The sequence below is a fragment of the Lepus europaeus genome, chromosome 20 (assembly GCF_033115175.1).
Source record: "Lepus europaeus isolate LE1 chromosome 20, mLepTim1.pri, whole genome shotgun sequence".
Taxonomy (NCBI): domain Eukaryota; kingdom Metazoa; phylum Chordata; class Mammalia; order Lagomorpha; family Leporidae; genus Lepus; species Lepus europaeus.
In genome coordinates, this window is record NC_084846.1 from 67990033 (window position 1) to 68016924 (window position 26892).

General features: G+C 46.5%; 1 pseudogene; it reads right to left on the reverse strand.

Moving 5' to 3' along the window:
* Window positions 1-20026: 20026 nt before the first annotated feature.
* Window positions 20027-20990, reverse strand: LOC133749903 (DNA primase small subunit-like; annotated as a pseudogene).
* Window positions 20991-26892: the final 5902 nt, after the last annotated feature.

Sequence of the window (26892 nt, forward strand, 5' to 3'; positions counted from 1 at the left end):
ATGAAATGGGAGCATCTAAGTTGGATTTGATATAAACCAGTCATTCTGAGATATTAACATTGGTTCAGGAATGCTTTGACCATAGTTTGACAGCTTTGGTTATGTCAGGGTTAATTTAAAGGAGACATTCTTCCACTGAAGAGCAGCTGGCTGCTAAATTCCCTTCTTTATTTGCCCTCTGCTTTTCAGGAAACAGGCTGCCCTGTGCTTAGTAAAGATATCTGGAAGCTTCTAATAGCTTGGAGAAGGTCTTCTGCTCCCTTTGACCTTTAGAATTTGTATTTTCGAATAGTAAACGCGCTTCCATTCAGAGCAAGTCTCCCTGTGTCAGTAACAACTTTCTCTCCTCACAAGCCAGGACAAGGCTATTAACATTTTTTCAAGAAAGCTGTGGAGCAGTCATAAGAGATGCTTATGCTAATGTGGATGGTGCAGGCCCCTCTTTGTCATGAAATAATTACTGTTGCAAAATACCAGCAGGTGTTGAAAGGACAGCATTAATCTGTCCGAGTTGAATGACATCATTTTCAAAAGGCTTATTAGATGCTAATTAGATTTCAAACGGTGCGACTCCCCACACACTCCTGCAGGAAGGGAGGAGTAACTGTGTGCTTGCTCTGACTGGGCGAACGGGGTCACAGCTTAATTTCCAAAGGTGACAGCTGATCAAATGAAATGAACATGAGAGGGACCCAGATTCATGGGTGATGGAGTGAAGAGACTGAACCCTTGCTTCGTTCTCCGTGTTCCCAGCCATCAAGCACCCCGACTGCACAGTGCACCCCCTGACTGGCTTCTGCAGCACAGAGCGTCTACCTGAGCGTGTCCCGCAGGTGTGCATCCCGGAACCTGAGGAGACCAGCGTAGGCGTGCAAGGATGAAGACACGAGATGCCTGCACTGAGGAACCTTCTCAGAGCCCCTCAGCCGCGGTGCGCAGCAACCCCACATGGCATCTTCGTAAACTTGTGCGAGAAAGGTGTTTCCCTGAAAGGCACCCTGTAGAGGTGGAATTGGCACTTTGAGAAGCAACGACGTGAGCGGCCCTTGTCCTGACTGTTGAGGGACAGTGTTTTATACTATTTGTTGAACTCTTCATCTAACATAGAATTGAACAGATGTGTATAAAGTCATTTGAAAATAGATCTCAGTAAAAAATAAGAGTGGGACTAAGACAGGGAGGAGGCAGCGGGGTTGGGAGTATGGGTGGGAGGGTGGGCACGGAGGGAAGAATCACCATGTTCCTAGAGTTGTACTTATGAGATGCATGAAATCTGTATTCCTTAAATAAAAGGTTTCTTTGGTGGGAAAATAAACTAAAAATAAGAAAGGTGTTTCATTGACACAGCATTAGTTCATTTATTTTACAAAGTTTAATTTTTAGAACTGAATTGTAAACACTTATATAGACTTAAACAGAAATATTAGTGAGGACAGCATTAAGCAAAACTAATGATACTTTAACAGGCATGATTCTAACTCAACTTAAAAATTTAGGGTTTCTGACTATTTGACATCCTAACAAATACACTTACATTCAAAGCAAATGTAATGTAACAAACATGATGGCACAATATGTTGTATTCAGAGCCAGCAGAGAAGCTATTGCTACTGCAACTAAAAACAAGTAGGCCAGCGCCACGGCTCAATTGGCTAATCCTCCGCCTGTGATACTCTGGGTTCTAGTCCCAGTTGGGGTGCCGGTTCTGTCCCGGTTGCTCCTCTTCCAGTCCAGCTCTCTGCTGTGGCACGGGAAGGCAGTGGAAGATGACCTGAGTGCTTGGGCCCTGCACCCACATGGGAGATCGGGAGGAAGCACCTGGCCCAGTACGCCGGCCGTAGCGGCCATTTGGGGGTGAACCAACGGAAGGAAGACCTTTCTCTCTGTCTCTCTCTCTCACTGTCCAAAAAAAACAAGTAAATAAAGTTTAGGAAGACACAGAAAGTCCACTGATTTGGTGTCATTAACAAAGCTCACTTTCTCTTCATCTGCACCAGGCAGAGCTCGGATGGGAGAATTCTCAGTGCTGAGCAGTGGCTCTCTGGGAAGACCCTGGAGTGGTGCACGACCTCCTGTCTTCAGCTTCCTTCTCCCCGCCCTCTGCCTCGTGTCTGCAGCAACACTGCCCCAGCCACTGGGGAGGAAAAGTACTCTGTTCCCTCCGTGTTTCCGTCCTCATGGAAGCTGATAAGAAACCCACAACTTAGAAGACATCCCTGCGCCCTGCAGTGGCAGTCTCTGAGCTGCGTGGTGGATGGGAGTCCAGCAGCTGGAACCTGGTGCTCAGAGGGTTGTGAGACAGACCTCCCAGCCTGCCCTTGTGGATTCTTTAGTATCCGGCCTATGACCAACTGTATGCACGTCTAGGGGTTAAAGATCGCACCGAGGTAGAAGCCTGGATGACGGAGACTTTGGCACCTGCTGATCCTGCTCCCGGAGCCACGGTCTTCCCTTGCCCCTCCTGGTCTACCACTGACGTGTGGGGGAGGCCCTGGGGAGAGCTCCTGCGGTCCCAGTACCCTGAGGTCCCCTCTCAGGAGTCAGCAGAGCCGCCACCCGCATCGGTCCAGTGCTGCCTCCTCTTCGCACTGTCCTGCTGCCCAGCTGCACCCCCCACCGCCCTCCGCTCAGCTTCCCAGCACAGGGCTCATTTTGAATGAACGGTTGCATGAATATGTTGTGTGCACAAAGCATGCAATTTTAGGGGGAAATGTAGTTATAATTCTCCTGAGAAACCAATTATCATGCTACTTAACTAAAGAGAGGGCGAGCTGAAAATGATACCAACCTGTGACCATGCACACCATCTCTGCCAACTGTGGGGGGCCCTGGAGGAAGCACTCCCTGGGGAATGCCTGCAGCACAGGCCGCCCCACCGGGAAGGTGCAAACGTGAGGGGCCCAGCACACCCTGTGTGCACACGAGGAGCCGTGTGCAGTGGCCGTGGCTGAGACAGGGCACCACGTGCTCCCTGCCATGACCAGCAGTCGCCTGTGTAGGCAGCGGGAACAATGAGCATCTCTCTGTCACAGGTCACCCCTGGCGGGAGCAGACGTGTGGACAGGGCTGTCCGGAAGTGCTGTGAGAAGCAGTGAGGCAGGGGGCTTCCCTGGCTGCGGAACAGAGGGGACCACAGCAGGAAGCAAAGACCACACCGGCGAAGTCCCACCCTCTCCACTACAGCCGCATGGAAACCACTGCCTGTTAGGCCACCCCTGTAGTCCTGCCTGAGGCACTGTATCGTTTCTAAAAACAAAGTTCTTTCAACTGATGGCTTTATCGATTGATTGGTTCATTCGTTCATTCAAAAACATGTATTTAGCAGCGTCTGTGTTGGGCATTGCCTAAAATAGTCCCTAACAACATGGCGCCTGGCGGATGACGGGGGGGGGGGGGGGGGGGGGTATGTGTGTGTGTCTGCAGCCGCTGTGGTTAAACCTTGAGAGATTGGACCACCTGCAGGGCTAGGTCCGATTTAGTTCCGGACACGAGGACAGTGCATGATCCCTATACCTTGCTTAAGGTGGCCCTGTGCGTGGTCCACCCGTGCCTGTGTGACCTTTTCGCTGATTGGCTCCCCTACTGTGCATGTCCTTCGTGAGCTTTATAAGCCTGTACACTTCCTCAATAAAGCGGTTCCTGCTTCGACAGAACTCACGGGTGCTGTGGTGTGCTCATCCCCCGTCGGCCTTACCCTTCCCGTTCGCCTTGTTGGGGAGTGTCTGTACTGGCCCCAGCTGGTCAGGGGCCAGCCTCGGACTTGAGACTCCGACACTTCTGTATCCAGGGTTTTGAGCTGGACCAAGGGGCTGTAAGATGAAGGGTGACATTTTCCAAAGAAACAAAGATTTCAATAAATGCGCCTTGAAAAATGAGCAATGATTCAGCTGGAAAGGTAGTTGAGGGCCGGTGCTGTAGTGCAGTGGGTTAACGCCCTGACCTGAAGTGCTGGAATCCCATATGGGTGCTGGTTTGAGACCCGGCTGCTCCACTTCCCATCCAGCTCTCTACTATGGCCTGGGAAAGCAGCAGAAGATGGTCCAAATGCTTGGGCCCCTGCACCCACATGGGAGACCTGGAAGAAGCTCCTGGCTCCTGGCTTTGGATCAGCACAGCTGCAGCTGTTGCAGCCAACTGGGGAGTGAACCATCAGATGGAAGACCTCTCTCTCTCTCTGCCTCTCCTCTCTCTGTGTAACTCTGACTTTCAAATAAATAAGTAAATCTTAAAAAAAAAAAAAAAAGGAAGATAGTTGAAATAGAAATAGAGCCCAGCTTTAGACCATGCCATGAAAGACTGTGGAGGATCAGATACGAATTCTCTCTCATTGTGGTGTAGTCTAACACAGTGATTGAGAGGCAAGAGCACGGAGCAGCTCCATCTCTGTCTCCAGTCAAATCAAAATATCAGATGATTGCTCTGACCCCCAAGTCTGTCGCCTGGACTTTGTCCCGTTAATTGCATGATCTCCACAGTGGGCTGTGTAAAGATCAATTCTGAAGACCGAGGAGAGCATTGAGCAGGTAAAAGATGGCCCCGTGGCTCACGTCCTGACCACACAAGTGTCCATGCGCATGAGCAAAATGAGGGTGCAAAGTTTCCACAGAACCGACAGAAAATGAATATGCTAATGAAACAGATGCAGCCAAAATGTCTTATGCATTTTAACTTAATTTTCCAATTCAATTTTTGTATTAAAATGGACAAGGATCCCTACCACGACAGTAGCTCAGCAGTTTAAAATTCTGTTTGAAATGTCTGGTGAACTGGCATCAGCTCCTGTGTTGATGGGGAAGCAGCCTTGCAGTCACCCCTGCAGCACATGTGCCCGTCACCCTGTACAGCTCCTGGCTCAGCAGTGGCCATCATCACCCTGTGTGGCTCCTGGCTCAGTGGTGGCCATCATCACCCTGTGTGGCTCCCGGCTCAGCGTGACCATCGTCACCCTGTGCGGCTCCCGGCTCAGCGTGACCATCGTCACCCTGTGCGGCTCCCGGCTCAGCGTGACCATCGTCACCCTGTGCGGCTCCCGGCTCAGCGTGACCATCGTCACCCTGTGCGGCTCCTGGCTCAGCAGTGGCCATCATCACCCTGTGTGTCTCCTGGCTCAGCGGTGACCATCGTCACCCTGTGCGGCTCCTGGCTCAGCGTGACCATCGTCACCCTGTGCGGCTCCTGGCTCAGCAGTGGCCATCATCACCCTGTGTGTCTCCTGGCTCAGCGGTGACCATCGTCACCCTGTGCGGCTCCTGGCTCAGCGTGACCATCGTCACCCTGTGCGGCTCCTGGCTCAGCAGTGGCCATCATCACCCTGTGTGTCTCCTGGCTCAGTGGTGACCATCATCACCCTGTACAGCTCCTGGCTCAGCGGTGACCATCGTCACCCTGTACAGCTCCTGGCTCAGCAGTGACCATCGTCACCCTGTGCGGCTCCTGGCTCAGCAGTGACCATCGTCACCCTGTGCGGCTCCTGGCTCAGCGTGACCATCGTCACCCTGTACAGCTCCTGGCTCAGCAGTGGCCATTGTCACCCTCTGTGGCTCCTGGCTTGGCAGTGACGTTCCTCAGCCTGTGTGGCTCTGATGATGCAGGATTCCGTGCTGACCCAGGTCTTCACAGGGTGGATTTCCACGCTCACGTCCACGGCACACTCCACGTCCTCACTCAGAATGCTGGAAGAGTTGGTGGCGATGAAGCGGATCTACTCCAGTGGATGAAAGAGCCTCCTGAGTGGCATTTTGCTGCCTGCAGTGTTGTATTTTAGTTTTAATTTTCCTTTTTTTGCTTTTGGTGTGGCTTAGAAATTTTCTTATTATTTTTTAAATATTTATTTTATTTATTTGAAAGACAGAGGTACAGAGAGAGAGACAGAGAGAGAGGTCTTTCATCCACTGGTTCACTCCCCAGTTGGCCACAATGGCCAGAGCTGCACCAATCAGAAGCCAGGAGCCTGGAGCTTCTTCCGAGTCTCCCACATGGGTGCAGGGGCCCAAGGACTTGGACCATCTTCTACTGCTCTCCCAGGCCATAGCAGAGGTGGATCAGAAGCTGAGCAGCTGGGACTTGAACCGGCACCCATATGGGATGCTGGCACTTCAGACCAGGGCTTTAAGTTGCTGCACCACAGCGCCGGCACCGAAATTTTATTATTATAATTGTTAGTCAGAAGCTTGTGGAAAACCAGCCCTAGTTTTCTACTCCTGGTGATCTACTCCAAATTGTTCTACCTTTCTATATCTTTTCTACTTCTCTATCTATATAGCGGATTGAAAGTTGCACAAAAGTTCAAAACATTCAAGCTCAGGTCACTCATATCCCAGAGGGAAGCACTGCTTACGTCAGGATTTCTCTAGCTGTGTCTACAGCTAACAAAGTAGTTCCAAAAGTGTTGAGAAAAATATGAAACCTTTCAAAATCATATAACCACAACATAATACAACAACACACACCATATGTAAGATTTGCTGAAATAATTTTTAAGTTCATCTTTAGAATAATGTGTTTGAACTTCACTTTTTAAGATTGTAGAGGCCAATGCTGTGTACATGTTGAACAGGTGAAATGTGTCTGGTGTAACCATTGAGACACACACTACACACAGTCAGAACACCCTGGGCAAAAAAAAAAAATCTCATTCATAATTTGTATATGGATTGTAAGTTGAAATGATAAAACTTAACATATTTGATTAAGGAAAATATATTTTAACAGCAATTTCATCTCTTTCTTTTTGCTTTTAAAAATATGACTCCTACAAAATTTAAAACTGCCTGTATGGCTTAGATTATACATTTATGGGCCAGCACTGGTCTAAATGTTAATAGATACAGCCGAACTTAGATTATACCTTTATGGGCCAGGACTGTCTAAGTGTTAATAGATAGGGAGAGCCAAACTTTGTTCTTTAGCATGAAGTGCAAGCAACAGCCAGAAGGGAGTTAAGTCAGCTGAATGAAACAACAAACTGGGAACCCACTCCAGTGTGGCTACGAGAACACTGTTTTAATGCAGTGGAGTAGTGGATCAGATACCTGGATACTGCCACCACACATGCCAACGAGTGGGGTTCAGGCGTTACTAATTATTTAGAAAGGCACCCTTTCTATCTTTTTGTAATATTTTGCTTTATACTTCCTTAATCCATAATATGAATACCAGAGAACAATACTGTGATGAATTAAAATACGTGGATGCCACCAGCTTTATGAAGAATTGGCATAATGATATAAAGGCAAGTAGGAAACCACAGACAAAATAATTTCCTGCAAAGTTATAGAAAATACTATCACAAAAGAACTTTCCTTAGTATATGAGGCAATTAATAAGTAAAGGTAATGAGGGAAATAAAAATGCTCATAAGTTTCTATTGGAGTCCACATGAGCATAATTAATCTGCAGAATAATTTAGAATGCATATGAAATCCGGAAATATGTATTTAAAATTATATAGATGTATAACTGAAGCATTATTAATAATAGAAAAGTAATGGAACTAACCCAAAAGTTTAATATTCTACTTACTATGAAATAGTGTATTATCATAAAATGAAGTATTCTATAATCATAGAAAGTCACCATTGTAGAAAATGTCATAGTACTCGAGTGTGGTGAGTGTTCTGGGGTATTCTAACTGCCTGCACAAGGTCAGGTTTAAATTTTATTTCTGTGCAAAGTTCCCAAGTGGGTGCACATATATGTATGTTCCTTTTGTAAATGGTGGGAAATTAAACTGACTTAAAGAAGCTAGCATGCCCCTCTAGCACTGGCTTGTTGCTCAGTGGCTGAGGCTCTCTTTCGTCGCTTTTAGTTCTCTGTAGTTTCACAGGGTTGAAGTTTCCACCTTCTGCTGAACTCCAGCTAATTGCACTATTTATTTATGGGATGACTTTGTCGCTATCGCACTAGCAAGTTTGTTAGGTTCTACATTAACACAAGAGCACAACAACTTCTGTCTCACAATGCCTGTGTGAGAATGGGAAAGTTCCTTAACCTTCTGTGCACTGATTTCTATAGCTTTTTAAGTGCTGATATGGACATGTTTTTGTCCTTTTGGCATTTATTTTTGCATTTATACATCTTAAAATTTGACTTGTATCTTAAGACAATAACATGGAATCATTAATCTTAATGTTCAAGCTTGTCATTGACCTCTTAACTTTGAGATGAGAAGTGGAACCACAAACCTGAAAGTCAAGTCAGGTTTATGACAGAATCACATTGGAAAACACATTTGTGTTTCAAAACAGATGCATGCTGTTCACTAATGTGAAGCAAACAGGCAACAAGAACACCCAAGGGTTTCCCGTCAGAAGTGACCGCAGCGTCGACGATGGACGTCCTGTGTGCTTGGGACAGGGCAGGGACTGTGAGGAAAGTTTTGATAAGGATGAAATCATCCACCAAATTTATGGTGTTGGAAAACTCAGGGAGCAAAGTCAGATCAAGCTGCAGGCACGCCCTTACGGGGCTATAACTCTCAGAGGCAAGGGCTGCGTCTTGTTTTTGCCACATTCTCGTTGTCCTGTGTGGTGCACATCCCCTGATTTCTCGATTATTGGAGCAAAGAACGGCATGAAAGCCTGGAATCAAGGTGAACCATGCAGGTTTTATAAAGAAAAAATCCAGCCTTAGTTCTTAAATGTGCTAGACAGCACATTTAGAGACAGGCTTCCTTTAAAGTTTCATTCATGCTAGATTAGACAAGTTATATGACTATATAAAGCATGCTAATATTACTTCAATTTTATTTTCAATATTTCAATATTTATATTTCAGTTTTATCAAAATAAAAATCACTATTCCTTCTTTTCTTTTGCTAATTTCTCTACATCCTTCCATGTTGATAGTTTAATGAGATATCACACACATCCCTAGCAATTATGTGTTTTGTCTCAGTTACCTAATCTAAAATGAATGGATCTGTTGCCGGGAGTCGCTGGGCTTGGGTCCATCTAATCAAACTCAGATCTGCACAAAAGGAGGGCAGCGGTTTACTCACAAAGTGTGAAATTGCCTAATAATCTCTCTGAATGTTTAAATGTGGTGAAACTTCTAGGGCATTCTAATTGACTTCACAAGGTCAAGTTTAAATTTTATTTCCAGGCAAAAGTTCAAGACGGTCACCGTATAACCAACATTCCTAGTAGAAATTCCCCTGTCCCCTCAAGTTTCAAAAATATACTGAAGCTCCAATTTCCACCCACGCCAGGCCATGCCCCTAACACTGAATCCCGAGACATGCAGCAGGAAGGTGAGGTGATCAGCTCCGAACGCCCTGGGTAAACAGTAATTGTTCTGAAATGTTAAGAGCTGCTGACCTGTTAGAGGAGGGAGGCACTCGGTGGAGGAGGTTGTCTAAACGCTTTACTACTGAAAGTTGTTTCTCCTTCGAAGTATCATCAATACAGGAAAGAAATTATGAAACTGGTCACTGCTTGCTTATGATTCATCACTTTTAATCAAAAATCAAATGCTACACCCAAAACATTTTTAACTATATACATCCAATACCAAGGATATCGTTTTTAACCATTTATTCATGAAGGAAAATGTCATTGTCGATGTAAAATGAACCCATGTGTGCTATGTAACTTCCTCAGTGATATCTGCTGCCTTTCCCTGTTTTTTTTTTTTTTTTTTTTTTTTTCTGATTTTTAGAGCTACCCTACTGGTCAAACCAAAATAGTTTGTACCATTCACTGAGCAGAACTTTTGAATGGACAGTTAACCTAGCAGTGAGACATTAGTCAAGACCCTGTGTCCCAGGTCAGAGTGCCTGTGTTCAAGACCCTGTCCTGGCTCCTGACTTCAGCTCCCTGCTCCAGCAGCTCCTGGGAGGCAGTGGCTCCCTGCCACTCTCATGGGAAAACTGGCCGAGTTGCATTCCCGGCTTGGGTCCCAGCTCAGCACCAACCATGTGGGCACTCAGTGAGTGAAGCAGAAGGGTGGGAAGAATCACTGTTCCTAAATTTGTATGCATGCAATGCATGAAGTTTGTGTACCTTAAATAATTTTTTTTTAAAAAAAGAAGATGAGAACTATCTCTCTCTGTGTGCCTCCATGTTGCTTAAATAGTTAAACTGAAAACGTTTAAAAGAATTCTGTCTGATTTTCTACTTGTCACTGTGTGCTGGTGAAGTGGATTATACTTAGTGAGTGTTCAGTAAATGTTTCTCCCTGTCATCTTAATATAAATTTCAAAGGAATGGTATCAAAATTGAATGTGGAAAGTAAAAGGTTAAAATTCACCAAAAATAATCTTCAGCCTGAATAAAACCATTCTGTCTTATCCAAACTCCTGTCCCATTAAATAAATGCCTTTTGATTCATAAATGATAAACATGTAACTATGTGTTATATAAATTTGGGTTGCATATTTTCAGTTTTAAAAAAATGAATTTATTTATTTGAGAGAGAGAGAGAGTGTACTTCCATAGCTGTTTGACTCCCCAAATGTCAGGCTATGGCTGGGAGCCAGGAACCCCACCCAGGTCTCCCACTTGGGTGCTGCAGTCCAGCTACTTCAGCCTTGTCACTTGCTTCCCAGACATTAGCAGAAAGCTAGAATCAGGAGCAAAGCTGGAAGTCCTACATGAGATGCAGGTGCCCCCAGTGATGCCGTGACCACTAAGCAAACACCTGCCCAGCCACAGAAGTTTTAAGCGGCAGGGTTCATGCAAGGTGTAAAATACCCCTCAATTGTTTCTGTCTGACCTTTCCTCTAGCTTAGCCTGGGCCTCTGGGTTTGTGGGGGTAGCACTCTATCAGGAGTGAGGTTCACCTGGATATGGGTAAAGGATGTGTGCCAGTCTCCACCACTGTGGACCATGATTCATCCTGTCTCATGTGCTGTTCTTTGGGGGTTAAGCATGAGTTCCATCCCACATGATGGGGGTCAAGTTATTTAATTGTTTATTTCCATCTAACAGATCTATACCTATGTGTATTGTTCTTTGGTTGACTTAATCCAGATTAGAGTAACCTGGAATTAGTGCTATGCTTCAACACAGCACTTGTTATTTTGCAGCTGGAATTGTTTCAACTTTGCCACTGGGAGGTTTGTCTGGATGCCCAGAGCCTGCCTTTATGCTAGCCTGTCCTGATTGTGTATTGATCACTTCGCTCCCCAACAGTCAGAGATCTGGGGGCACCATCATCTATCCATTACTTCGTTTCAGTCATGGAAGGATGGGCAGCTGTTCAGTGTCATGCACATGTGCTACCACAGGAAATCACTTCGCTTCACCAAAGAGCAGTATTTGTACACAGTCGCTGGACTCTAGCTCTTTTTGCTCAGAAAATTCCTCTGAAAGCTATCCAGATCAGCTGCTTCTCTCCCTCTTCAGGGAGGGTGTGTCATACAACCATGATTCAAAAGTTAGTTTGTCTTAATTTGCATTCCAACCTGTTTAACTGGCATATAGCAGTGTTCGCTCTGTGGTGCGTGCCTGTGGACTTGACAAAGGCATACGATCCTCAGGATGGTACGTGGCTGCACTAAGATCTCAATGTGAAAACACAGAACAATATAGAACAAAAGTCAAAAATGGTCAATAAATTCCCTATATTAGTTACAGATTCAAACAACTGACCAAGGAGGCTCCAATTTCTTGACCTGAATAAATAAAAATAAAAGTATAACTATGAACTCTATTCAAATTGCTGAAATGCTAAGACAAAAAGAACCTTTAAATCACTCAGAAATAGGGAAAATCCCTTTCCCTACCAAGATACCAGGATATTAGTCCTATCAACTTCTTATCATAGGAGACGAGGATTGGAAAGAGGAGAAGGTGATAGAACATCTGTAAAGCTGAAGAAGAACCCAGCAGACCTCAATTCTATACCCAGCAAAAGTATCCTCCAAGCTAAGTAGAAACAAGGAAATAGACAAATGAAAAAACTACTCTAAAAGACTTGCTAACGTAAGTGGCCCAGTAAGAAGGAATTTGGTTAGACAATTTCCATTAGTTTATCAAGCTGAAATTCACTGATCCTTTCTTTGTCTCTGTTATACCTAACGGTAATTCCATCAGGAATTTTTTGTATGTTCTAAGTTCCTTGCTGTGTTTTGGTTTCTGGTGTTTGCATTTAGTTATTTTTCACATGTTCTAACAAGCTGTTGGGATGATCTGGTTCCCCGTATGCTGCTTGTCCCGCTCCTTTCCTGTGCTGAATGTTCTTGCATTCGCCTTCCCAGGCTAGCTCAGCATCCACACTACATACACATTCATTTTGCCTCTTCAGACAGTGATTCTTGGCTTTGGAATAAAGTGCATTTTGTTGTTGTTGAAAGATAAGCCAGCGGGTGGCCTCTGGACACTGCTTATCTGCATGTGCCCCCATGCTTGGGGACAAACATGGCTTTCCTTCTCATCATCGGTGTGAGGATTTGCATGGGTGTAGACGGGAGTGCCCAGCCACCCCTCCTCTGCCTCTATGCCAGCCATGGCTCTGGTCATGGTGCTGGCCACGCCTGTCCCCAGGACCTTTTCCCTGCAGGCTCCGCCTCTCCCTCGATTTTGAGTGAGATCTGTGCTCTGTGACTTTATTTTCAGATAGGATTGAGAAAAATGGCAAGTTTTTGCCACTTTTTTCCTGCATTATAAATCTTGGAGTGATGTCCCAATCATCTTGAAATTCCCAATTCTTGCCGTATGGATGTTTAAGCTCCCATCAGACTCTGCATGCTGTGGTGCTGAGGTTTAGCCCCTCAGACTCAAGCCAGTGTCTCTGCATCCGCCGGGTTAGAAAAGACAAAAATAAAATTCTAGCAGAAAATTAATCATGTGATGACAGGTGCTCCTGATTGGCAGCTGGCTCTCAGCCTCACTTAGGGACAAGGCGGCACGTTCTCTGTAACTTGAGTGACTCCATCATCCAATGCATTTGTCATACAGCAATTTGTCTGTATCTTTGTCAGTGACCAAGTTGGGTGTTTGTATCTAAATCCAGATATTGAACTGTGTAATATTCATTTATTGAAGCTGGGAATTGAAGATAAAGTAACACTTATCACATTTGTCCTAACTTTTAATCATAACCACCGTTGATGATGGAATAGCTTAGATGACACAGCAAACCTGATGTCAAAATCTCTCCCCACAGGAATGAACTGGGCTACTTATTTCACCTGCGTGAGCTTGTAATGCTTACATGAAAGCATTCTGATTCATCATAATAGGGTTTTCTTCAGGTTCAAGGTGTTTGATGAAGGATATAAAGAAATCCCCACTTGTAAGGTGCAGGCTAGGATGGGTGGTCAAGGCACGAGTCTTGGTGTGCAGGGGTCCTTGGGCAGGGACTCCCTCCCCTTAGAAGAAAAGATGGCTGCAGGCAGAGACAGCAGAGGTGTTGGGGGGGGGGGGCTTCCTGAGAAATCGCGCAGTGCAGCTAGGTCAGCTCGAGCGGGCCTGGTGCAGACAAGTGTGGCTGTGAGGGCTGTGAGCAGTGCCGTGCCTAAGCCCTCACCCCACAGGTGTATAACTGAATCCGAGTTAGAGAACTGAGAGCTCTCTGTGCCAGGGTATGCAACAGCATGAGTGCACGCCCTGCTTTGCTCAGGGCCCAGGTCCTGGATAAAACCTTCTGGGCCTGCCGGCAGGAATTAGTGCTATTTTCTTGTTGAGAGCCTGGATGTCCAAGATTCCCACTACACTGGGTGAAGTGTGACCGACCTAGAACCTGCACGTCTTCCTTCCACGAGCTGCGTGAGCTCCCACGTGCTGCTCCCTGCCTCCCCATCTCTGAGGGAGGCCTGCCTCCAATGCCTGCCCCCAAGCTGACTCTCTGCCCCACTGCGGATGTTGTCAGTCAACGAAACACACCTTTTCCATCGTGCATGTGTGGCTTGGTTTAGGGGAATTTGAGCTTGCTGATAATTTTGACCACAGTCTATGAGAGAACCACAGATGGGGACCAGCAGTGTGGTGCAGTGGGTCAAACTGCCACCTGCCCCCCCACCATCCCACGTGAGCACGAGTTCAAGTCGTGGCTGTCCCATCCTTGATCCAGCTCCCTGCTCACGTGCCTGGGCCAGCACTGGGAGTCCTTGGGCCCACTCCACCTATGAGGGAGACCCAGATGGAGTTCCCAGCTTTTGGCTTCAGCCTGGCCCAGCACCGGCTGTTGCTGCCATTTGGGGAGTGGACCAGTGGATGAAAGCTCTTTCCCTGTCTTTCATTCTGTAACTCTGCCTTTCAAGTAAGTCAGTAAATATAAATAATTTTTAAAGTAAGAATAATTGATGAGGAGTAGTAAAGAAAAAAGAGAAACCCGGGGGAAAGTCGGGAAAGGTAATGAGGTTTTCTGAGAAACTGCCAAGCCCGAGGGTTCTGCACAAGTGGCAGCTGAACGTGGGCCCAGACTACAGGTCAGAGGCGGCCAGTGCCTGAGAGTGACCGCAGCTGGGCGGCTGACACCGGGTTAGAACCCCAGCTCCCCAGCGCCTCCCTCCTGGCGTCTGGGCGTGTGAGCACACCTGAGGCTCCACAGCCTGCTGGGAGCCGGACCCAAAGTCAAGTTTACTTATATGCAGCCAAGGAATGTCACATTTGCATCAACTGAAGATAGAGAGTTCTTCACGTCTCCAGAGGGGATTGCACTGGCAAATTTCTAAGCCAAAGGGGAGAGAAACTTAAGGAGCAGGATTGCTCTCTCATTTTGAATGCTGGCCGTGCACTACGCCCTGCTGCTTGCAGGCGCTATGGTGGATTGCATGTGTATTCTGTAGATTAAGTGTGTGAGGCACTTGCTTGGCTAGAATCGGAATCAGCTGGGATGAGACCCGCACTTGCCTTGATCTCTGCTGCTTTAGAATAACCTTATCGACGCTCTCAATCATTGTCACTTTGTCTAACAGACCCGATAGCAGCTATCAGAAATGATTTCTCTGAAGCACAGAGAAGAACAACCAGATTAAGTCATCAGGTACGTATAACAAGAGATTTGTTGAAACTGAGGACAGGAATTTGGCAGCCAAGAACAGAGAGCGACGTGGTGATGACCACGTGCCCGTGCGTTCCTCTTTGCTGCTTGGGACCAAAGACTGGAGCGCAACATAAGCGTGAAGGATCCTTGGCTCTGGGAAAGCCTTGGGAATTGGCCCTGAAGTTGTTTGAGTTGAAATGACGTGCGATGTTTGAGAAGCTCAGTCGGAGTTCCTCTGAGGCCTGGTTGCATCGGAACTGTCCCAGGTGACAAAGGGGAGTGTCAGCTGTGTGAGGAAGCGCCAGCGCTGTTCAAGTCAGGATTCTCTACATACAGACGTAGGCGGAGCTCTGACGGAAACCGCTGCTGGTCCCGGCAGGCAGGCAGGCATTCTGCAGAGCGGGAGTCGGGTCTGGAAGACGAGGGAAGGAGAGTGCACGCAGGTCTTCCCACCGCCCTGGAGGAAGGTGGCAGTGTTGGGAGTGGAGGCGCAGGGGCAGGTGGGCGTGGGTGTTAGCCAGCAGGAGGAGGGACTGCCGGAGCCCGATGCAGACACTCTTGCAGGGTACGCAGTGCCTGGGGGACGTCGGTAACCCCAGGTGCAAGTCTTCATAGAGGAGAAGCTTCCTCTTATGTCCTGGGGAGGCTGTGCCGAGCCCGTGCCAAGACGGTACGAGATGCAACACAACAGACTGTGTCTTCCACTGGGCAGGAAGTTTGAACACCATGTGGTTTAAGTGATGTTTCCGGGCTCTGGTGACCAGTCGGTTTGTAGGAGCCCTGCAGAGTGGGGACAGGGGTGCATGTGCCGTGCGGCTGGCACGCTGTGTAACCTACCCTGGAGAGCTCCGCAGTCGGGAGCTCCCTGAGGCCGTGACTGGGCAAGGCTGAGCCCAAGGGTATCGCATCTAAGAACACATTGCTTCCGTTGCAAGATGTCTTCCTAGAATTTGTACCAATTCCTGGGTAAAACATTGCAGACTTTCAGATAGGCATGGAAGCAGAGAGGAGAAGCCCCCCCGTGTCTGCTCCTGCAGACCACATGGAGACGCAGTGGCCACTCTGGTCACAGACACCACTGGCGATTCTATAGCAAACAGCCTTGGGAGACAGACGGCCTCTCCTCCCTGGGCAGAAGGCACGTGGTTTCCTGACAAGGATGAGAAAGATGACAGCTTCCTCTGACCCAATCCGGGACATGGCTATGGGCAACCTTCTGTACCTGGGCTGTCCCCGCTGTGTCCTCAGGTGTAGCACAGCCCTCTTCCTGCACATCACCTGGGAAAGTGTGCACGCCCCCTGCGAGACGGAACAGGACTGAGGTGCACACGAAGCTCACACTCTCAGGGCCACCCCGGGAGTCTCCCATCTTCTGCCAGCATCTTAGAAACTGTGCCTGGCTGACTTGTTAGCTTGGGGCGTAGGGGGGTGGAATCGGACCCTCCTTAGTTCTTGTTGAGCTCTTGACGACACCTTGGCAGTGTGCACAGAACGAACTCCTTACATCCAAAGAGGTAACACACAGCAAGGACCTGGGCCCTGGAAGGCTGGTGTATCTGGTCCTGTTAGAGCAAGGAACCATATGCAAATGTGTGTACTCACACTCAGATGGCTACAACCACACCTCCCCAACACACACTCATGTCCAAAGCACAACTCACATGCCCTAACATATGTGACGTACCGTAAATCCAGAAATTCTTCGCCCATCCTGTGGTGATAATATTTTTCCAAAATACAGCTGCAAGTGTATAATTTCTCAAGGTTCGGTGGCAAAGTTTTGGGCTGTAATCAGCATCTATTTGGCTGGGAGAGGTGTGGCTTGTGCCAACTGCTAAACAGAGCGTCACCACTCACCCCTGCTGTAATAGCTGTGAATCTGGGAGTGGCTTAATTGTGATAATGTGTCATCCACATTTCCACTTGCTCTCTCCTGTTTCAGGAGAAGAGTAATAAGACGATCTGTTGACATATTTCACTGACTCCTGATCAGATGAGGCCTTGGTGCTGACCTCACCCATCCAGCTGCATTCATGTCAGACTTCTCCTGCTCTTGTCTGTCCCATACTTGCCATACATTTGCTGAGAATTCCACTGGAGTCTCCGACATGAGTGGCAGGAGCTCACGCACTTGAGCTGTCACCTGCTGCTTCCCAGGTGCACATTAGCAGGCAGCTGGATCTGAAGTGGGGGACCCGGGACAAGAACCAGGCACTTTTATACGAGATGCAGGTAAGTGATGATTTCATGGCTGCCCCCACACCTGCTCAGTGAAGCCCACCCACAGTTCCCTGCTGGGGGCCCTGCTGGCCATGGCAGCCTGCGTGGACGCCCCCTCAGCCTGGACAGTGCCTTCCTCCTGCACCAGCCTCTCGAGTTTTGCACTGGCTCCCGCTCTCGAGTCAAGGGAGAGTTTCCAGCTCGTGCCCCACCTGAGGAGCCCTGTGCCCGTCCCTGTCAGTGTCATGGAACCTGCAGAGTAGAGCTAACAGTTGGAAAGTCAGTGGCCTCACCCCTGGATAGATGGAAGAACTACAACATGGGCTCGAGAGGGTGGAGAAAGGACAAGTTGTAGTGCAAGAACAGCAAGGATCCGGCGCTGGCGCTGTGGCGTAGAAGGTAAAGTTGCAGCCTGTGGTGCTGGCATCCCATATGGGCACTGGTTCAAGTCTCAGCTGCTCCTCTTTGTATCCAGCTCTCTGCTATGGCCTAGAAAAGCAGAAGATGGCCCACGTCCTTGGTCCCTGCACCCACATGGGAGACCTGGAAGAAACTCCTGGCTCCTGGTTTCGGATCGGAGCAGCTCTGGCCAATTGCCGCCATTTGGGGAGTGAACCAGTTAATGAAAGACCGATCTCTCTGTCTCTCTGTCTCTCTCTGCCTCTCTCTCTCTCTGTCTCTCTCTCTCTCTGCCTCTGTCTCTCTGTCTCTCTCTCTGCCTCTGTCTCTCTCTCTCTCTCTCTCTCTCTCTGCCTCTGTCTCTCTGTCTCTCTCTCTCTCTCTGCCTCTGTCTCTCTGGAATTTTGCCTTTCAAATAAATAAATAAATCTTAAAAAAAAAACAGCAAGGATTCAATCTAAAAAGGGAAATGCAAAGATCAGTGCATACAGGAGCTTACGGATATGGACAAATGCACAAAAACAACCCAAATACAATAAACAGGAAGTTGTGTTTTACCAAACCAATAACGCAATTTTAGTGCGAATTCAAATCTTTAAAAAGCGGGTAATGTTTTGTTCTGGGCCAGTGATGAAATTAATAATCATATATATGGCAATTCTCAATTTAGGCATTGAAAGTGGGAAACTATTTATAGCGATTAGACATATGTTCACATGCAGTTAATGACATTTATCGGTTCCTCCTGCCTTGCCAGTTCTGAGTCTATATGCTTTACATTTACTCATTTTTGCCTCCAAGTCACTGTGTTCTCCCTGTCACTCTATTTAGAATGAGCACACACACAGAGGAACTAGCCAGTCCTGGGTCTACTGAGCCAGTGGCAGGGTATGTTAGGTCCCTTAACCACCGACCTCAGCTGTTTAATCTCATTGTTATGTGAAAGTGTAGGGAGAGTGAGCAAGAAGCTCTTAGGCTCAGCTAACCTTGTGGCCTTCAACTAAGCAAACAGGTACCAGGTGCTTATCCTCAACTGTGAGAGGCAAACTACAGAATCAGCAGGCTCAGGACAAATCCCGGAATATTCAAAGTCTGTGAGAGCACTAACAGATTTACGTTAGATAGTCAGAAATGGGAAGATAAGTGATATGAACCAAAAATTCAGGTTTAACAATTACAATTTTACTTAATTAAAAAATAAAAAAGCAGTAATATCAGGAAGAAGCCCCTGTGAGAACTGTGCTGAGAGAGAGAGAAAGAAGGAAAGGGAGAGACTGGGAGACAGAGAGAGAAGAAATAGAGAGAGGGAGAGAGACCTACTGACTAGGGAGTAAAAATTCAAATGGCTCATTTGCTAATGGGTTGATTCCATGCATAGAAATTCTTGTCCCCAAGGAGCTACTAGAAATTTTAAGTTGATTTTTAAGAACATGAAATGTAAGTTCAATACACAAAAACCAATTTTATCTTATTTACTTGCAAAAAGCTTTGAAAATGAAAATAAAATAAAACAATAACATTTACATAAGCCACAAGGCATGAAATATGAATAAAATAAATATATAGATTTGCTTACTGAAAACAAACAAAACAGTTGAGAGACTGGAGAGGAATAAGGTGTCTTTAACCTTAGATAACACAATCGTGTGCAGGGAGAGCTGGAAGGATTCTTAATGCAGAAATGCTCAAAGCTGTACGATCCGAGCTCAATATGAACAATCGCCATCCATGACAAATGGACGTCTCCGTGTCTCAAAGGAAACTGGAGATTCCACTGTTATGAGGATGAGGAGGCAGAGCACAGAGGGGACCACACATCCAGAATGCATGGCACAAGGGATGCTTGGTGAGGACGTTTGTCCTCATGGCCGCTCCCTGTGTGTGTTGTGTGTGTGCCTGTGTGATACGTATATGTGTGTTGTGCATGCAAGTGCACATGTATATGTGAATGTGGGTAGGTACGTCTGTGAAGGTACATGTGTGTGCGTGTGTGTGTGTGCAAGCGTGTTGATCTGCTCTTGGCTCCTGACACAGAACTCGGCCTGAACATACACTCCAGTATAATCAACCTAAATGTCTTAAGTACAAAGCCCTCATTGACCCAGAAATATGGAGGTCGTGTCCTGTGAGCTGAGATGAAAAGGCATGGGCACATCACTGCTCACTTGCTGTGCACCACGACCGGTAGAACCGAGCATTTGGATCTGACGTCGAAGGACCTTTGTGTGATCCTACATTTACAAGTTACCTGCAATCTGCACACTCTGCCCTCGATGGCTCCTTCCAGGAGGCTCGACAGTCCCCTTTGCTATCTCAGGGCATCTTCTCAACACAAATCACTTCTCAAGACAGGGAAATTGTACTTTGATCATTAGGGTGCATACACAATTCTGCCATATTTATCACAATGGCTCTGAAGTGTTTGGTTGTCAGGTGAAATTGGAAGACAGCCACACTGGTTTGAGGAGTGCTGCTGTCTTCAGAAGTCTTTCTGTAAATCACTCTGCTTGAGAAGTTCTCCTTTTCAGGAGTTATCAAGGTTTTCAAGGAACTGTTCAAAAACTTTGACGTAAGCTGACAGACTGGAGTTCTTAAGATCTCTGGTTCTGTTTGATAGCAGACTCAGCTTCATTCTCTTCTTCCTCAATGGTGGAAATGGCATCCAGTTCATGGGAGATGGAGCTCACGGTTGGGACGGTAAATGGATCAAATACACCCACTTTCTGTAAATTAATGGGCACAGAAATGGGACCTGTTAGGATGCACACTGAAAGGGCTCTTCAGTGAATGATTGATTCCTTTGCTAACAGTGCTATCCAGCCACGGAAGACAGTACTGCAACATGGTCTCCTGCTCCAGCTAGGGCCCGCATTTGTCGTTTTTGGTGCTATTCTGATGTTTGCCTACCATCTTCTTCAAATACTCCCAATGCTGAAGTGAGCCGTGACACTTCTGGAAGCTTTGCTGAAGTTCACGTGACTGCTTCAAGATCGAGAGCTAAAATCTTATACCAGCTTTCTTTATTTTCATATCTTGACCAACCAAAGCATATTCTTCAAAGCATTTTGTATTTATGTTCATGGATGGTCTGACTTTTTCACTTAGGTGAGCTTTCTTCTTAACATCTTGACCCCCCCCCCCTTAACAAAACTCAAATACTCAACTATTCCAGAACATAGTACAGAGGATAATTTCCTAATCAATTCATTGCAGACCCAACAATGAACACCTCTCCTTCCAGAATACACCCAGAGACGATGCTTCTTAAATCCACAGTCCTTCTTCCGTGCTCGGTCAGTGGTGAGTGTGGCCACGGTCATGACGGTGCAGGTCCTGGAACAATTGTCTGTGGAACTACAGCATCTCCTCATGTCGTCATGCTCTGTCGTGCCAACGTCCAGCACCAGCTCTTTAACCTGAGCCTGGCAAGCTCCCAACTTCATCCTTGTAGATGTGTCCTGGAAGAACATTTTGTTCCAATGTCTATTCTTGGACCCCTCCTCCTGAGACCCTGGGGCCATCTCTGATGGGACCACTTCTGGGGGAGCTCCTGGGAGCTGTTGTTTAGGATAGAAACAAAACCTTTATACTAAGCGGCAGTGCACCCGCCTCCCTTAAAGGGAACACTGCCCACCGTGAGCTTTGTGGTCGAGCTATGCACACAGGATAGGCATGTGGGGTCTGATGAATACCCAGAGGTCTCTGCCACCTTGGCAGGGAGCACAGTGTCACCGTGACCAGGTGCACACTCAGCACCCAGTCTGCATAGGGTTGGAAAGCTGTTGGTGGGAGCACGGTCCCCTCCCTGGGGTCCCTGCTGCAGGAACACTTTGAGGGTGCCCTCTGGAATCTGGGCAAGGAGGCCGCTTGCTCTCCTCCTTCTCGGGAAAAGCGTTCCCTCCAGAGTGAGCCGTGACTCCCAGATGCCTCAGTGCTGGTAATCTAGCCAAGGGCAGAGACGCGGCTGCTGATCTCCCTGCTCAGGTCATCGGGATTGTGCAGTAAAAGCACTCTAAGAGTCTTTATTAAGAAAGTGCACAATTTATTTAATGTCAAGCCTTTCTCAGCTTTTCCAAATGTACTTATGGAAGAATAATTCTGTTATATATTTAGTACACACTATAGAGTAAACCATTAAAATAAATATTTTATCAAACTATATTGCACTGGTAAGAATGTAAATTTTGAAGCAAATAGATGTGGGTTTATGTTCTTGCACTCTGATATAATTGAGCTTTGTAACTGTGGAAACTCAGTAAATCTTCACAGTCTTTCTTCTCCCTTTTTTAAAAATTAAGATTAATAGGACTCATTTGTGAAGTAAATGATGTAAGTATGTAGAGCTTTTAACACCGTTTTTGGCAGGAGCATTGCTCAATATGTTATCTCTCATTGTGTGTAAAATCTGAGGACCTCTCCAACACTGTAATTTTAAAATAAAAAAAAAATAGATCTTAAAGAAATGAAAGGAGTAAGTGAAGCCTGTAAAATGCAAACTTTACTAATTTATTAAATACAAAATTTTGAGGCTGGACTCCATATTAAGAGTCTCAATGGAATATTTATGCAATTTAAGGTATAAAAATAGTCCCATGCACTCATTTTATAACAGTGCAGTTAAAAGTAAGAACGACAGATCCCTGTGCGCCCCCGGACGTTGTCGGACATGACCCAACGCATTCTGTCCTTTCCACAGGAGCGATCATGTCTCGAAACGTGTGATTAACGTGTCTTGAAAGGGGAAGCTTCCCAGAGGGAGTGACTTCTACAACATGGTGCAGTGCAGTGGTTCACAGAGCTTGGCCAACAGGGAATCACACGCTACTCTCAGCTCATACTGAGTGTTAGTACCAGAAATTTTCATAGAAATAACACATTTGTGACTTTCACATAGACAATATTAAAATTATTTACACTGCCGTGAGTTCTCCTAAATTAACATAAAGATGAGCTCTGCCTTTTTTGATGCCCTGATAAGCCCACTTGTTTCAGGCAAGGACTGGTGAGTAATGATTTCCCTCTCTTCTGAGTAGAGAAAATCCGTACCCGCATTTCCTGTGGAAGTGCACAGCATGCATCCTTCTCAGGACGGCGCTGGCGCAGCAGCCAAGTTGCTGCCTGGGAGGCCTGCATCCCACAGGTCCTGGTGTGAGTTCCAGCTCTGGGTTCCAACCCAGCTCCAGGCTCATGTGCACCCGGGAGGCAGTACATGACGGCTCAAGTACTTGGGTTCCTGCCACCTGCATGGGGATTGCGTCTGGGCTCCTGGCTTCATCCTGGCCCAGGCCTGGTTGATGCAGGCTTTTGGGAAGTGAACCAGCAGGTGGTGAGTCTCTCTGAATCTCTCTCTGTCTCCCCGTCTCTCTTCATCTCTCTGCCTTTCTAATCAGCTGTAAATTAACAAATGAATAAGAAATGAAATATTGTCTCTCAGTATGTGGGTATAAACCTATTTTTATGTAATTTGGAACTTACTGTAAACTGATTCACGTTTTGGACAGGGGATGTGCTGTCACACAAGTCTGTCGCGTACAAGGGAACAGAAAATTCCCTGGCCTTTTGCTTTATGTGGATATGCCTGTAAAAACAGGAAAGACATAGTCCCTGCTCACATCTTTGCTGTGAGAGCTCCATTATTAAACACTGAACGTGTTTTTCCTATCGCATTGCCTTCGTTTAAGCAGCATACACAACTCTAGACTCTGATGCACTGGTTCCTCGTGCAGGATCAAGCAGGCTGTTTCTGTGGCTGAGGCACAGCTTGACAGTGCAGCTTTGAAGTGAGGAGTCACCCACACCCACGGCTGAAAGCACAGGCGTGCTGGACAGAGCTAAACAGAACTCGGGAAACTGAATTATTCTTGTCATTATATTACTATTTGAGATTTTTGTTTAAAAAAAAATGCAAACAGTAGCAACTCTAATTTTAATTGTGATCATTCGCACGGTAGTGTTTTTTCCGGAACGTCGGTGGATCTTTAGCGAGGTGACAGCTTCGCCAGTGACTGGGAGCCTGGTGCGCAGTGCTGGAGCCGCAGCCCGCCCTCCACCCAGATCTGCCTCCAGTTTCATGGCAACCATGGCAGCACCGGGAAGTGTGTTCAGCATGTTTACCAGCAAACGCAGCAGCTGTTCACACGCACACGTTTCTCACATGACCAGGTGTGTGTGTTTCTGTAGCACAAAGGGATTCTGAACATGAGCCAAGTCCTCCGAGTTAAAAACAAGCCTCTATCAGTTTGTAAATGTTCCTCAAGTTGTCAGGAAGCCTGCACAGCTGGCCGAAGGCGCTGCGTCCTGAGAAGTCCTGACTGTCGCTGTAGGAGCAGTGACAGAGGATGTGGCGGCCCAGCAAGACAAAGCCAGCTCATCAGGCGCTGCAATTCTTTCCCCATGGTTAAAAAATGTTTCCCTTTTACTTACACCTGTACACATCAGCATACAATACATCAGCACATAGTACATTATCTGAAGTCTTAATGTATTCCACAATGATTTGTTTCATAATAAAATTTTAAAGAAAACATAACTTTTCAGTAGAAGTGGACTCGTGTGCCAATTAGAAAATGCATCCAGACAAATGGAAAAGAAACAAAACACTGGGGCCGGCGCTGCGGCTCACTAGGCTAATCCTCCACCTGCAGCGCCAGCACCCCGGGTTCTAGTCCAAGTTGGGGCAATATACTCTGTCCCGGTTGCTCCTCTTCCAGTCCAGCTCTCTGCTGTGACCCGAGAAGACAGTGGAGGATGGCCCAAGTGCTTGGGCCCTGCACCTGGCTCCTGGCTTCGGATCGGCGCAGCTCCGGCTGTAGTGGCCATTTGGGGGTGAACCAATGGAAAAGGAAGACCTTTCTCTCTGTCTCTCTCTCTCTCTCACTGTCTAACTCTGCCTGTCAAAAAAAAAAAAAAAAGAGAGAGAGAGAGAGGAAGAAATAAAACACTAAAATTCATGGGATGCAGTGAAAACAGTGGTAGGAGGGGAAATTATACAGAATTTTTTAAAAGATTTATTTATTTATTTGAAAGTCAGAGTTACATAGAGAAAGGAGAGGCAGAGAGAGAGAGAGAGATCTTCCATCCTATGGTTCACTCCCTAGATGGCCACAACGGCCAGAGCTGCACCGATCTGAAGCCAGGAGCCAGGAGCTTCTTCTGGGTCTCCTACATGGGTTCAGGGGCCCAAGAACTTGGGCTGTCCTGCTTTCCCAGGCCACAGCAGAGAGCTGGATCGGAAGTGGAGCAGATGGGTCTCTAACTGGTGCCCACATGGGATGGTGGCATTTCAGGCCAATACATTAACCCACTGCGCCACAGCACTGGCAGGAGGGGGAATTATAGCTGTAAATGCATACACTGAAAAGAAATATCTCAGGTCAATAATAATGTTACACCTTCATGGAACAGAAATTAAAGGAAAAATAAATCAACCTCAGAAAAGGAAGAAACTAACAGACAGAAAGATTGTATTGAAGCTCAGACAACAGGGAAAGCAGAGAAACATTGAGAATGTTCACATCACCACTTTCATCCAGCGTGGTACTGGAAGCTGTAGTCACAGCAGTTGGATGGGAAGAAGGAAATGTGTGCACATTCGAAAGGAAGAATGAGTTATTTCTGTTTACCAGTTATGTCATCTTGCATGAGACTACTTCAAAAATAGCATGAAAAATAAATTCACAGTTAAATTCTTAAGTAAAAAATTCCAAAGTCCTTTGAGAAATATTTTAGAAGTCTATGGAAAAGGAGAAAAGACTATGGGAATTATGAAAAAATTGTGCATGCATTTCAATTTTTTGCACCAAAATAAACACATGGACGTTTTGAGGAATGCTCACTGTAGAAAACCCTCAAGACTCAGGCCCCTACCAAAAATCACCCACTGAAACTACAACACACATGCAGCAGAATGTCAAGACTGAAATGAAACATTCAGGCCAATGGTTCTGTAGGATGACATTGAAAAGCCTCAAAAAAGAATTAAGAACTCTAATAGAAAAGCATAAGTTAGAATTAATCTAGGAGACACTGTGATTTTACATCAAAGCCTACAGACTTCCTGAATGAAATAAATAGAACCTCAATGAAGGGAAAGCCTCCACCTGCTCCACCATCAGGCATTTGCTGGTGTCACGTGTTGGTAGCACCCAAAGAGATCTGTAGACACAGTGCAAAGTCTGCCAAAAACGCAACCACGCTTCCGCACAGAGGAAAAGCAGGAAATCTCATGGAATACCTCAGCCTGTCTTGAAGATGACGTGCACACTTTGAGAATTCACGATTGCTGATTTCAGAACTTACAGCAAAGCTTCAGCAATGAAAACAGTGTGGCGCTGCCATAGGCAGAGGCACAGACCATCGGGATGGAAGAGACTAGAATAAACCCTGACACACATGGGCAAACGACTTCTGAGAGGTGCCCTGAAACCAACGCACAGAACAGTCTCTCCAGCAGGTGGTGCTGGGCAAACTGGACCTCCACACGATAAAAGATCGAGTAACTAAACACAGGAGCTCAAGCTGCAAAACCGCGAGAGGCTGAGGATCAGCCTGTGGTTTGGAAGTAGTTCCCTGAGTGTAGCCACAGTGCAGACAAGAAGAAGCCATATTTAAGTTGCACATCATCCACATTAATAGCTTTGTGCACTAAAGGACAAAATTAATTTATTTATTTCAAATAAAGAACTAAATAAGTCTTTTTAAAAGATTTTTAAAAATAACATATCTGGTAATGTATTGATATCTAGAAAATATAAACAGTTGTAGAATCACTGATAACAACAATACACAAACAGTTCAAAAATGGGCTTGAGTAAATATTTATTCAAAGAGGATATAAACATTACCGATACACACAAGTAGAGATGCTCAACATCACTAGTCCTCACGGAAATGCAAATCAAGACCACAATGACATGCTCCCCATACCGGCCAGGAGGGTTATTATAAAACACAGTGGGAACCAGCAAGTGTTTGTGAGGATGTGGGCAGACTGGAACCCTGTGCATTGCTGGTAAGTCCAATGGTGCGGCTAGGAGTCACTGTGTGGCCTGGGGATTTCATGCCAGGTGTCAGACAAACATAGCCAGCTGGTCAGCAAACAGGCACTGTACCAATGCTCACAGCAATGTTCACAGCAAGCAAGTGGAAACAACCCTGAACAGGAGAATGGAAGGACAAAGCAGAGTCTGTGTGCTCAGTGAACATTACCGGGGGATGGGACTGAGATCCAGGCTGAGACACAGGAGACCCTGTAAGAATAAAGCAGAGTTTGTGCGCTCCGTGGCATTGTGCACAGGAATGATGGGGCTGCGATCCAGGCTGAGATAGGCAGAACCTGAACGGACA